This window comes from Saimiri boliviensis, chromosome 16, assembly GCF_048565385.1.
Source record: "Saimiri boliviensis isolate mSaiBol1 chromosome 16, mSaiBol1.pri, whole genome shotgun sequence".
NCBI classification, from domain to species: Eukaryota; Metazoa; Chordata; class Mammalia; order Primates; family Cebidae; genus Saimiri; species Saimiri boliviensis.
In genome coordinates this window covers 3510154-3520597 of record NC_133464.1, presented here as the reverse complement: position 1 = coordinate 3520597, position 10444 = coordinate 3510154, and the positions used below count along the sequence as shown (strand labels likewise).

The 10444-nt window shown below is 44.1% G+C and overlaps 1 pseudogene; it reads right to left on the bottom strand.

The window, feature by feature from the left end:
* Window positions 1-3049: 3049 nt before the first annotated feature.
* On the bottom strand, window positions 3050-4081 carry LOC141581522 (histone-lysine N-methyltransferase SETMAR-like; annotated as a pseudogene).
* Between the last annotated feature and the right edge of the window lie 6363 nt (window positions 4082-10444).

Below are 10444 nucleotides of genomic sequence, written 5' to 3'. Positions count from 1 at the left end.
AGTCAGAGCTCCCTGCTTCTCGGGGAAGGTGGTTCTTTCTTCTTAAGACCTTCAGCAGATTGGATGAGGCCCACCCCATTGTGAAGGATAATCTGCTTTACTCAAAGTCAACTGATTTAAATGTTAATCTCATCTTTAAAATGCCTTCACAGCAATTTTCATATGTGTCTGACCAAATATCTGGGTGCTGTGTCCCAGACAAATTGACATATAGGATTAACCATTACAGCAGGTAACCAGCCACCCCAGGGCTTTTACCCTCCTGTGTCCTTCAGCCTAGCAATAGCTGGCTTTGCAAAGGGGAAGAACGCTCCCCCACCCAGGAATCAGTGCACTTTGAGAGAAGAGCAAGATTTTTAAAATACAGCTTCAGAAACAGTGGCTGTGAAATCGCAGTGAGTACAGGTCCCTCCCTGTTGCTTTGTTACTTTGGGTTTGTTTTGTTTTTACTTCAAAATCAAACTTGAAGCTGGGAGTGGTGACTCATGCCTGAAATCCCAGCACTTTGGGAGGCTGAGGCAGGAGGATCCTCTGAGGCCAGGAGTTTGAGACCAGCCTGGGCAACATAGCAAGACCCCTGTCTCTACAAAAAACAGTTAAGTTAAAAATGAACCAGGTATGGTGGTGCAGGCCTGCAGTTCCAGCTACTCCGGAGGCTGAGGCAGAAGGATTGCCTGAGCACAGGAGTTCAAGGCTGCGAGCTAGGATCACACCACTGTACTCGAGCCTAGGAGACAGAGTGAGATCCTATTTCTAAAAAATTTTTTGAAAAAACCAAACTTGCATAAATAGCTACTGTAAAAACTAGCCCCGAGCCAAGCCGCAGTGGGTATCAGCATGCCCAGAATGCCTGCCTCCTCAGGTGTGTTTCCGGAGTTGAGCGAGGTGTGAAATTCCTGGGTTCTCCAGGTCACCAGGCTCATAGAGGTGTCCTGTCTACTCTCCAAATCACCCTCACCAAAGGTTCAGCACCTTCGACAAGAACTCGCCTCTCTGGAAGCAGCCTCTTCACTAGGCAGACTCGCTGGAAGGTGGAAATCCTGAGCCGTTTGTAGATGTTAGCATTTTAGAGATACAACTGTTCCACGATTTTAGAGAAATGTTTTCCAAGACCCATGTCCCTCTCTGCAGCTCTGGCTTAAATGGTAAGAAAGACGTAAAATGTGTTAAGCCTGGAGTCCCAGTCTCTTGTCTGAAGTTTCAGCCTGTTGGCATTCCAGTGGCTGTTTTTGCCCTGCAACAAGAAAATTAAATAGAAAATTCTAAAGCTCTCTATTTCTCTCTCTTCTTCTCTGCCTGCTTTGAATCTGCTCTTGTTAGGCTGCTCATGTTGAGATAAATCTTACCGTCTCAAGGTTACTTGTAGTTTGTTCTGGCTAAAATGTAAACCTTAGAAACTCACTTGAAACTGAAAGGAAAATATCTTGGGCCCCCGGAAGCACTAAGCTAAAGGTAAAAGTCAGGCTGGGAACTGCTTAGATCAAACCTGCCTCCCATTCTCTTCAAAGTTACCCCTCTGCTCAGTGAGATAAATGCTTATCTGATTGCCTCCTTTGGAGAGGCGAACCAGAAACTCAAAAGAATGCGACCACTTGTCTCTTACCTACCTGTGACCTGGAAGATCCTGCCCGATTCAAGTTGCCTTGCCTTTCCAGTCCCAACCAATGTCTCATGAGTCCCCAAAATGTATAAAAGCACACTGCGCTCTGACCACCTTGGGCACATGTCAGGACCTCCTGAGGCTGTGCCATGGGAGCACTTCCTCAACCTTGGCAAAATAAACTTTCTAAATTAACTAAGATCTGTCTCAAATTTGCAGGGTTCACAAAACTGAAGGAAATGGTAAGAAAACTAAAAAAAAACGCTTTTTAAAAACCAAACTTCCATAAAGATTACCCAAAATTTTGGTCCACAGCTCTCCTTGGATTATTGATTGGTTGTCTGGGTCATTTTCAGTTAAAGAAAGTTTAGGATATGAGAAAATATATCTCTAAAATTGTGGAATGGGCTGGACACGGTAGCTCATGCCTGTAATTCCAGCACTTTGGGAAGCTGAGGCACGTGGATCACCTGAGGTCAGGAGTTGGCGACCAGCCTGGCCAATTGGTGAAACCCTCTCTGTACTAAACATACCAAAAAAAAAAAAAAAAAAAATTACCCGAGCATGGTGGTAAGTACCTGAAATAAGGGAAAAAGGAACCAGTAAGTAGGGAAGAGAAAGATGTAATGAAAAGTATGGATATGGGCCAGGCACCGTGGCTCAAGCCTGTAGTCCCAGCGCTTTGGGAGACTGAGGTGAGCAAATCGCCTGAGGAATTTGAGACCAGCCTGAGCAACATGGTGAAACCCCGTCTCTACAAAAAATACCAAAATTAGCAGGGCTTGGTGGTACATGCCTGTAGTCCCAGCTACTTGGGAGGCTAAGGCAGGAGGATTGCACCGCCATTAGGAAGTGGAGGTCATGCTGAGCTGAGATTACACCACTGCACTTCAGCCTGGGCAACAGAGTGAGACTCTGTCTTGAAAAAAAAAAAAGTTATGGTTATGAAGATGGATTTTTGATAAGCAAGATTATAAAGAAAAGAGAATAATTTTGTATGAAAAAGGATCTTGGGCCAGTTGCGATGGCTCACGCCTGTAATCCCTTGTCAGCACTCTGGAATGCCAAGGTGGGAGGATCACTTCAGCTCCAGAGTTTGAGACCAGCCTGACCAACACAGTGAAACCCACTATTTTAGTCTCCACTAAAAATACAAAAATTTGTCAGGTGCGGTGGCAGGCATCTGTAATCCCAGCTACTCAGGACCCTGACTGAGGCAAGAAAATCGCTTTAACCCTGGGGGTGGAGGTTGCAGTGAGCTGAGATGGCACCATTGCGCTCCAGCCTGGGTGACAGAGCAAGACTCCATCTCAAAAAAAAAAAAAAAAGAAAAGAAAGAAAGAAAGGAAATAAAAGAAAAAAAAAAAGGATCTCATATTGGTGCAAAAGTAATTGCAGTTTTGGACTATAAATTTTAAATCATTATAACTAGGCTCAAACACATCTTTATTAATCAAAATAGGAAATGTTACAATCAATACATTTTTGCCAATGAGAAATACTCTGTTTGTTTATTCCTGGAGCATATAAATCCGTGCTTCAGGATTCCACAAACTCTTGGAAAGCATTTTCTGCATCCTGCTAGTTGTGGAAGCATTTTCCCTGCAAAAGGTTGTCGAGATGCTTGAAGTGGTGGTTGGTGAGAGGTCAGGTGAATATGGCGGATGAGGCAAAACTTGGTAGCCCAATTTGTTCCGCGTCTGGAGTGTTGGCTGTGTGACGTGTGGTCGGGTGCTGTCCTGGAGAAGACCTGGGCCCTTCCTGTTGACCAGTGCCGGCTGCAGGCGTTGCAGTTTTCAGTGCATCTCATCGACTTGCTGAGCGTACTTCTCAGGAGTGATGGTTTCTCGGAGATTCAGAAAGCTGTAGCGGGTCAGACCGGCAGCAGACCACCAAACAGCGACCGTGATGTTTTTTTGGTGCAAGTTTGGCTTTGGGAAGTGCTTTGGAGCCTCTTCCTGGTCCCACCACTGAGCTGGTCCAACCACTATAACATTTTGTTGTATAAGATCCACTCTTCATGGCACATCACAGTCAGATCAAGAAGGCGTTCATTGTTATGTAGAATAACAGAAGACGACACTTGAAAATGACAATTTTTAAACAATTTTTGCTCAGCTCATAAGGCACCCACTTGACCTTTTTCCACCTTTTCAGTTTGCTTCAAATGCCGATCGACTGTAGAATGGTCGATGTTGAGTTCTTCAGCAGCCCCTCGTGAAGTTGTGAGAGGATCGGCTTCCATGGTTGCTCTCCGCTGGTCGTCGTCAGCTTCTGATGGCCGGCCACTACGCTCCTTATCCTCCAGGCTCTCGTCTCCTCTGCAGAACTTGTTGACCCACCACTGCATTGCACATTCATTAGCAGTCCCTGGGCCAGTGCGTTGATGATGTTGCAGGTTTTCTCTGATGCTTTACAACCCATTTTGCACTCCAATAAGAAAATCGCTCAAATTGCCTTTTTGTCTAACATTATTTTCATCATCTAAGAACATGCAAAATCAACCAGCAAGTAATAAGTCATTAGCCAAAAAAAGTGAAAAATGTGCATTAAAATGATGTGTAACATGACCACATTTATTTAAGAATATATTCCAATATCAAACAGCAAATTTCAACAATGCAAAAACCACAATTACTTTTGCACCCACCTAATATTTACAAAAGAGGAAAGTTTAGGGCAAGTGAGAAAGTCTAAGCGTTGCCTGAATGCCTTGGCTCACACCCGTAATCCCAGCACTTGGGGAGTCTGAGGCAGGAGGATTGCCTGAGTCATTTTGTAGATAGTCTGTGTAAGTTGTCATAAGGTTTCTGAAGGGGAATTTATGAAAGAAATTTTTTATGTGATTAAGTTGTTTATAATTAAAAGGAAATTGGCCAGGTATGGTGGCTCACACCTGCAATCACAGCACTTTGGGAGGCTGAGGTGGGCAGATCATCTGAAGTCAGGAGTTCAAGACCAGGCTGACCAAAATGGTGAGACCCTGTCTCTACTAAAAATACAAAAATTAGCTTGGTATTGTGGCTCATGCCTATAATCCCAGCTATTTGGGAGGCTGAGGCAGGAGAATCGCTTGAACCTGGGAGGTGGAGGTTGCAGTGAGCCAAGATTGTACCACTGCACTCCAGCTTGGGCAACAGAGCCAGACTCTGTCTTAGAAAAGAAATTTAAAAACTTTTAAAGGAGTTTTAAAAAAAGAAAAATTATTTATAATAGTACTGTATGTTAAAACAAAGCTTCCTTAAAAGTATCGATTTACTCTCAATAAAATTGGCTTAACTTTTGCTTTTCATAATAATTCTATAATCTGTTTTGCCTTTTCTCTCTCGAGAAGGCCTGAGATGGTAACTCCTTCAGCTTTTTTGTCAGATCTTATAACTTTTTTTTCTCTGATTTTAATTTTACTGTTATGGCCTAAGGCTGAAATGTTTCATCTTGAAGATCAAAACAGAAAGTATTGTTTTCCTCCAGTATAACTTCATTCTGTACTCTGGCTTTTTTTTTTTTTCCAATATGTCTAAATTTTCAATGTAATCAAGAAACTTCTCATGCTTTTCCTAAGAGTCATGTATTCTCCCAGTATATTCATAACCTTCAACACGCTCATCCTGCGTCTGATTAAATTCCAGTACTTTTTCATTGAACTTGACTTTCATGTTATCTAAGTGAGCTTCCCATAAAAATAGGTCACTGCAGATTTTTCTTTGCTTTTTTTTTTTGGAAACTGGCTTAAAAGACAAGATTTTATAATTTCAATGCTGTCTTTATTAGGCTTTTTATTACAAAAAAAACTGAAATATAAAAGGGTCAAAGTTTTTACATCCATATTAACTCTGTATTTCCTTTAAAGTCTTTTTATTTTTTTGAGATGAAGTCTCACCCTGTCACCCAGGCTGGAGTGCAATGGCACAACCTTGGCTCACTGCAACCTCCGCCTCCTGGGTTCAAGAGATTCTCCTGCGTCAGTCTTCCGAGTGGCTGGGACTACAGGCACATGACACTACGCCTGGCTAATTTTTGTATTTTTAGTAGAGATGGGGTTTTACCATGTTGGTCAGGCTGGTCTCGAACTCCTGACCTTGTGAGCCAACTGCCTTGGCTTCCCAAAGTGCTGGGACTACAGGTATGAGCCACTGTGCTCAGGCTGTTAACTAATTTTTGTGCTGTTAAGTTGCAGGGTCTTGACTCCTGGGTACACATATCACATCTAAAGAAGGCACTGACTTCTACCAGTAACTGACACCAAACTCAAGTTGACCAAAGCCTCGTCCTAAGACCCAGGCAAAGGTGACACTCAAAGTAAACTGCTTTTATAAAACACAGGGACGGGCCTGTATTCAAAAGCATTAAGGTTCATTTAATAATTCTGCCTTTATTTGAAATAATGTAATTTATTCTATGCCTTGCTACTAAATAATCTAAAGATTTAACTCCTTTTCTGTCATTCTCAAAACTAGGCAGGGCTTATGATCTTTTCGTTTAAAATGTTGTTAATTCCTGTATTTTGTTTTACCTCCAGAATTTGAACTATACAATCCCTCCAGGCCCAGCATGAGATTGTAAGGGCCAAATTTTGAGGAATATAAATTCAGATCTTCCAAATTAAGGATGGGCACAGAGAAGCCTCAGCAGCTTAATAAAATGCTTGTGTTTTATATAGCTAATTGCTATGAACCAGATTACAGTAGCTCAATGCACAGAATTTATAAATAAGTCAATTTTGTAATCTTGGCTTTTGGCTTTTGGCTCTTATGTTGCTTAAAAGAGCTTTTAAGGTTAATGAGTGCCTGCTCACTTTCATTCCATTTGGCCTAGAATATTTAATTGGCTGTAAGTCTTTTGACTCTAAGTCCCTTGGCCACAGGGGACCTACTGAGGGAATCCTGAGGAAGAGCCACTACGCATTCCATGCCTGTTTGATTTGACAACTATCTAAATGGGAAGGGAGCAACCTGAGCCTCCGGCCTACCGTGCGCACAAGCATAACAGTCACTTTTATTTAAAGTGTGAACGGAATATTTAATCCATTCTAACTAGGCATTTGCATCCATATTTCAATGGCTATGGTTTGCCTTAGATCCTCTATTTCTATCAATGAGACTTTGGTTTTGTCATTGTGTCTAAGAGGAGTGACTGATAAAGAGGTGGAAGGAGCAATACAGTACATTTCTAACATTTCTTTAGGATCCTTTCTTGAAATGTCAGCTCCAAACCTTAAGTTTGATAAGAAACATTTACAAAGGCAGGGAATGAGGGCCCACACCTGGAATCCCAGCACTTTGGGAAGCCACAGTGGGTGGATCACCTGAGGTCAGGAGTTTGAGAACAGCCTGGCCAACATGGTGAAACCCCGTCTCTACTAAAAATACAAAAATTAGCCAGTCGTGGTGGCACACACCTGTAGTTCCAGCTACTTGGGAGGCTGATGAGGAGGACTGCTTGAACCTGGGAGGCCAGGGTTGCAGTGACCCGAGATCATGCCACTGCATTCCAGCCTGGGTGACAGAGTGAGACTCCATCTCAAAAAAAAAAAAAAAAGTGGTCCTCTTTGACTGCTCCCCCAAAGGAGATTCAGGGCTCTCTTAGCATCAGTGTGCTGGTATAATTCCCATGGCAGGATCCATCCTAAGCCTTCTGAGGTAGCCACAGAACCGCAGAGAGGACCCACTCACTCTGTCCAGCAGTAGGACTTGTCACCCTTCATACAAACACCACCACATTCACACACACATTTAACCTTTCAGAATTTGACCACCAAGGAAGTACTTTGTCACCCCTTTGTAACGTTTCCTACCTTGGCTCATGCACGAGATTGCCTGGTCGAGGCCCCTGGTCACCACAGTTTGGAATCTCTTTCCCCTGCATTGCTGAGAATCCAGGTTTATTCCTCACACCAGGTAGGTCCCAGCTCTCTACCCTCAAGGCTGCTGCAAAGAGATGCGGGGGGTAGGGGGGCGCCTCCTCACAAGAGAGGACTGGAGACCACTCCAGAGGGGAATGGCAATATCCGACAAGCCCCCAAACTGTTATATGTGAATTTTTGGTGCTGCAAAAGAAGTAGCACTGTAATATAAATTAAATTTTCTCAGCAAGGCAACTTTACTTTCTGCAGAAAGGGTGCTCCCGTTAGCCATCTTGCCATGAGAGGACACTGAACAAAGGAGGCAGGCCATTTATATCTAATGCATCTGCCCTACTGCTCTGTCCTGATTCCATTGGCTGGAACTGGACTTCACAGTCTAGGTTGCCCCCGGTTGGCTAAAAACTTACAACTTTTCTAAAGAGGTAAAGGCAGAGGAGAACAAAGGAAAAGAGGAAATAACTTAAGGAACGCTTAGAGAAGCAGTAACACTTCCAAATAAGAAAGGGAAAAAAGCTATGACCTAAGACTTGCCTGGGCTTGCCCAGGAATGTCAGGACAAATATCTAGATTAAAGCATAAGAACTAAGAACATAGGATACACTTACTTCCTTATTATGACTAACAGCTACTTTCAGATTTTTAGCAAAGGCTTTAAAGTAAAATAACCTTTGAAGAGACTATTATTTATTCATAATGAACTAGGAGGAAAGCTTTGAAGAGGAACTTTTTAATTATTCTTATTTCCTACAGTGAGACTCTGTCTAAAAAAAAAAAAAAAAAAAGAAAAAAGAAAGAAACATTTACAATCTATTTTCTCTGAAGCCTGCTACTTGGCTTCAGAGGCTTTACCTGCACAATCCCTTATCTTAATCCAGACACTTCTATTGATTCCATGTCTTTAAGTAAACTTTCAACCAACTGCCAATCAGAAAATATTCGAATCCACCTGTGTATTACTGGAAGCCCCTCTCTGAGTTGTCCTGCTTTTCTGGACTGAACCAATGTACTTCTTACATGTACTGATTGATGTCTTCTGTATCCCTGCCATGTATAAGACCACGCTGTAGCCCGACCACCTTGGGCACATGTTCTCAGATCTCCTGGGGCTATGTTACAGGCCATGATCACTCATCTTTGGCTTAGAATAAATCTCAAATATTTTAGGGTTTGATTCTTTTCGTTGACATGCAGCAGACTACTGCCATCATACAGGCTACTAAACAGAAAAACCCTAGACACATTTAAATTTTAAATGAGTGTATTCAAACAAAACAAAGCAGATTCCCAAAAGGGGCAACCCTCCAAACCAGAGCAGGTCAGAGAACTCAGCAACATGATCTGACAGCACCTATAGGAAGCAGAAGTGTGTTACAGAGACAGCTGATTTGATTAGAGCTTCATTGCTTAACTGGTTACGTAGTCCCCTGCCATTAACTAAAGCTCAGTACTGGGGTTAAACTCCTTATTGGTTTGGTCCGGTAGGTGTAGTTCAGGGTTTGACTCTGTTATCAGAAAGTGGTTGCAGACCCCAAGAGAGTTATTGGATCTTGTGCAAGAAAGTATTCTGGGCAAGTCCAAAAAGTGAAAGCAAATTTATTAAGAAAGTAAGGGAATAAAAGAGTGGCTACTCCATAGGCAGAGCAGTGGCACTGGCTGACTGAGTATATTTATAGTTATCTCTTGATTACAGGCTAAATAAGGAGAGGATTATTCATGAGTTTTCCAGGAAAGGGGTTGCCAATTCCTGGAATGGAGGGTTCTTCCCCTTTTCAGACCATAGAAAGTAATTTCCTGACATTGCTATGGCATTTGTAAACTGTCAGGGCGCTGGTGGGAGTGTCTTTCAGTATGCTAATACATGGTATTCAGCAAATAATGAGCAGTCAGGACTTTTGTGGCCCTCTTGGTTTTGGTGGGCTTTGGGCCGGTTTCTTTGCTGTGTCGTTTTATCACTGGGGGTTCTGTGACCTGTATCATGTGCCCATTGCCTATCTTATCCTGTAACTAAGAATGCCTAACCTCCTAGGAATGCAGCCCAGTAAGTCTCACCGTCATTTTACCCAGCCCCTATTCAAGATGCAATCGCTCTAGTTCAAAGGCCTCTGACATGTTGAGCCATCCTCCCACCTCAGCCTCCCAAGGAGCCAGGACTACAGGGGCCCACCACCATCCCCTGATAATTTTTCAAACATTTTTTGGTAAAGAAGAGGGGTTCTCCTTATGTTATGTTGCCCAGGCTGGTCTCGAACTCGGGGTCAAATGATCCTCCCATCTTGGACTCCCACAGTGCTGGGATCACGCGCGAGCCACCGCGCCTGGCCCACGAGTTTCCTTTAGCACCATGAGGGTGGCTTCAAACAGGGTGGCAGTGGAGGTGAGAGGCCTCAGCCACAAGAGGAGCGCGGGTGGGAGAGAGCGGCCAGGACGCCTTCCAGGGGGTTGGGCCTCAACGCGGGAGTGAGGGAGCTGCCAGGACCGGAGACGGTGGAAGGCGGCCGGGCCTCGGTGTGCCGGTTTGGGGTTCAGGGCAGAGGTCGCGCCTGGAGCAGAAAGGCACTTGATTGCTACACTGAGGGCACGTAGGGGGCCTCGCCACTCCACCTGCCGGCTGAATCATTTTTTTTTTTTCTTTTTTTTTAAGACGGGGTTTCACCATGTTGGTCAGGCTGGTCTTGAACTCCCGACCTCAGGTGATCCGCCCGCTTTGGCCTCCAAAGTGCTTGAATTACAAGCATGAGCCACCACGCCCGGCCCGGCAAAATCATTTTCTGTGACGACGCATGCCTAAAAAAGGGCCGATAAGCACAAACCAGACCCTAAAGCTGACATCTTCAGCGCTCCAACCTGCCTTCCAGCCGAGCTCTCGTAGGCCAGAGCTGGGGCCAGGCCGGGTTGGGCGTCGCGGTTGTCAATCATCTAGGACGGGGTGTGACTGCGCGAGTTGGGATCCGACTTCCGGCAGCGGCGCGGGAGCGGTCGGG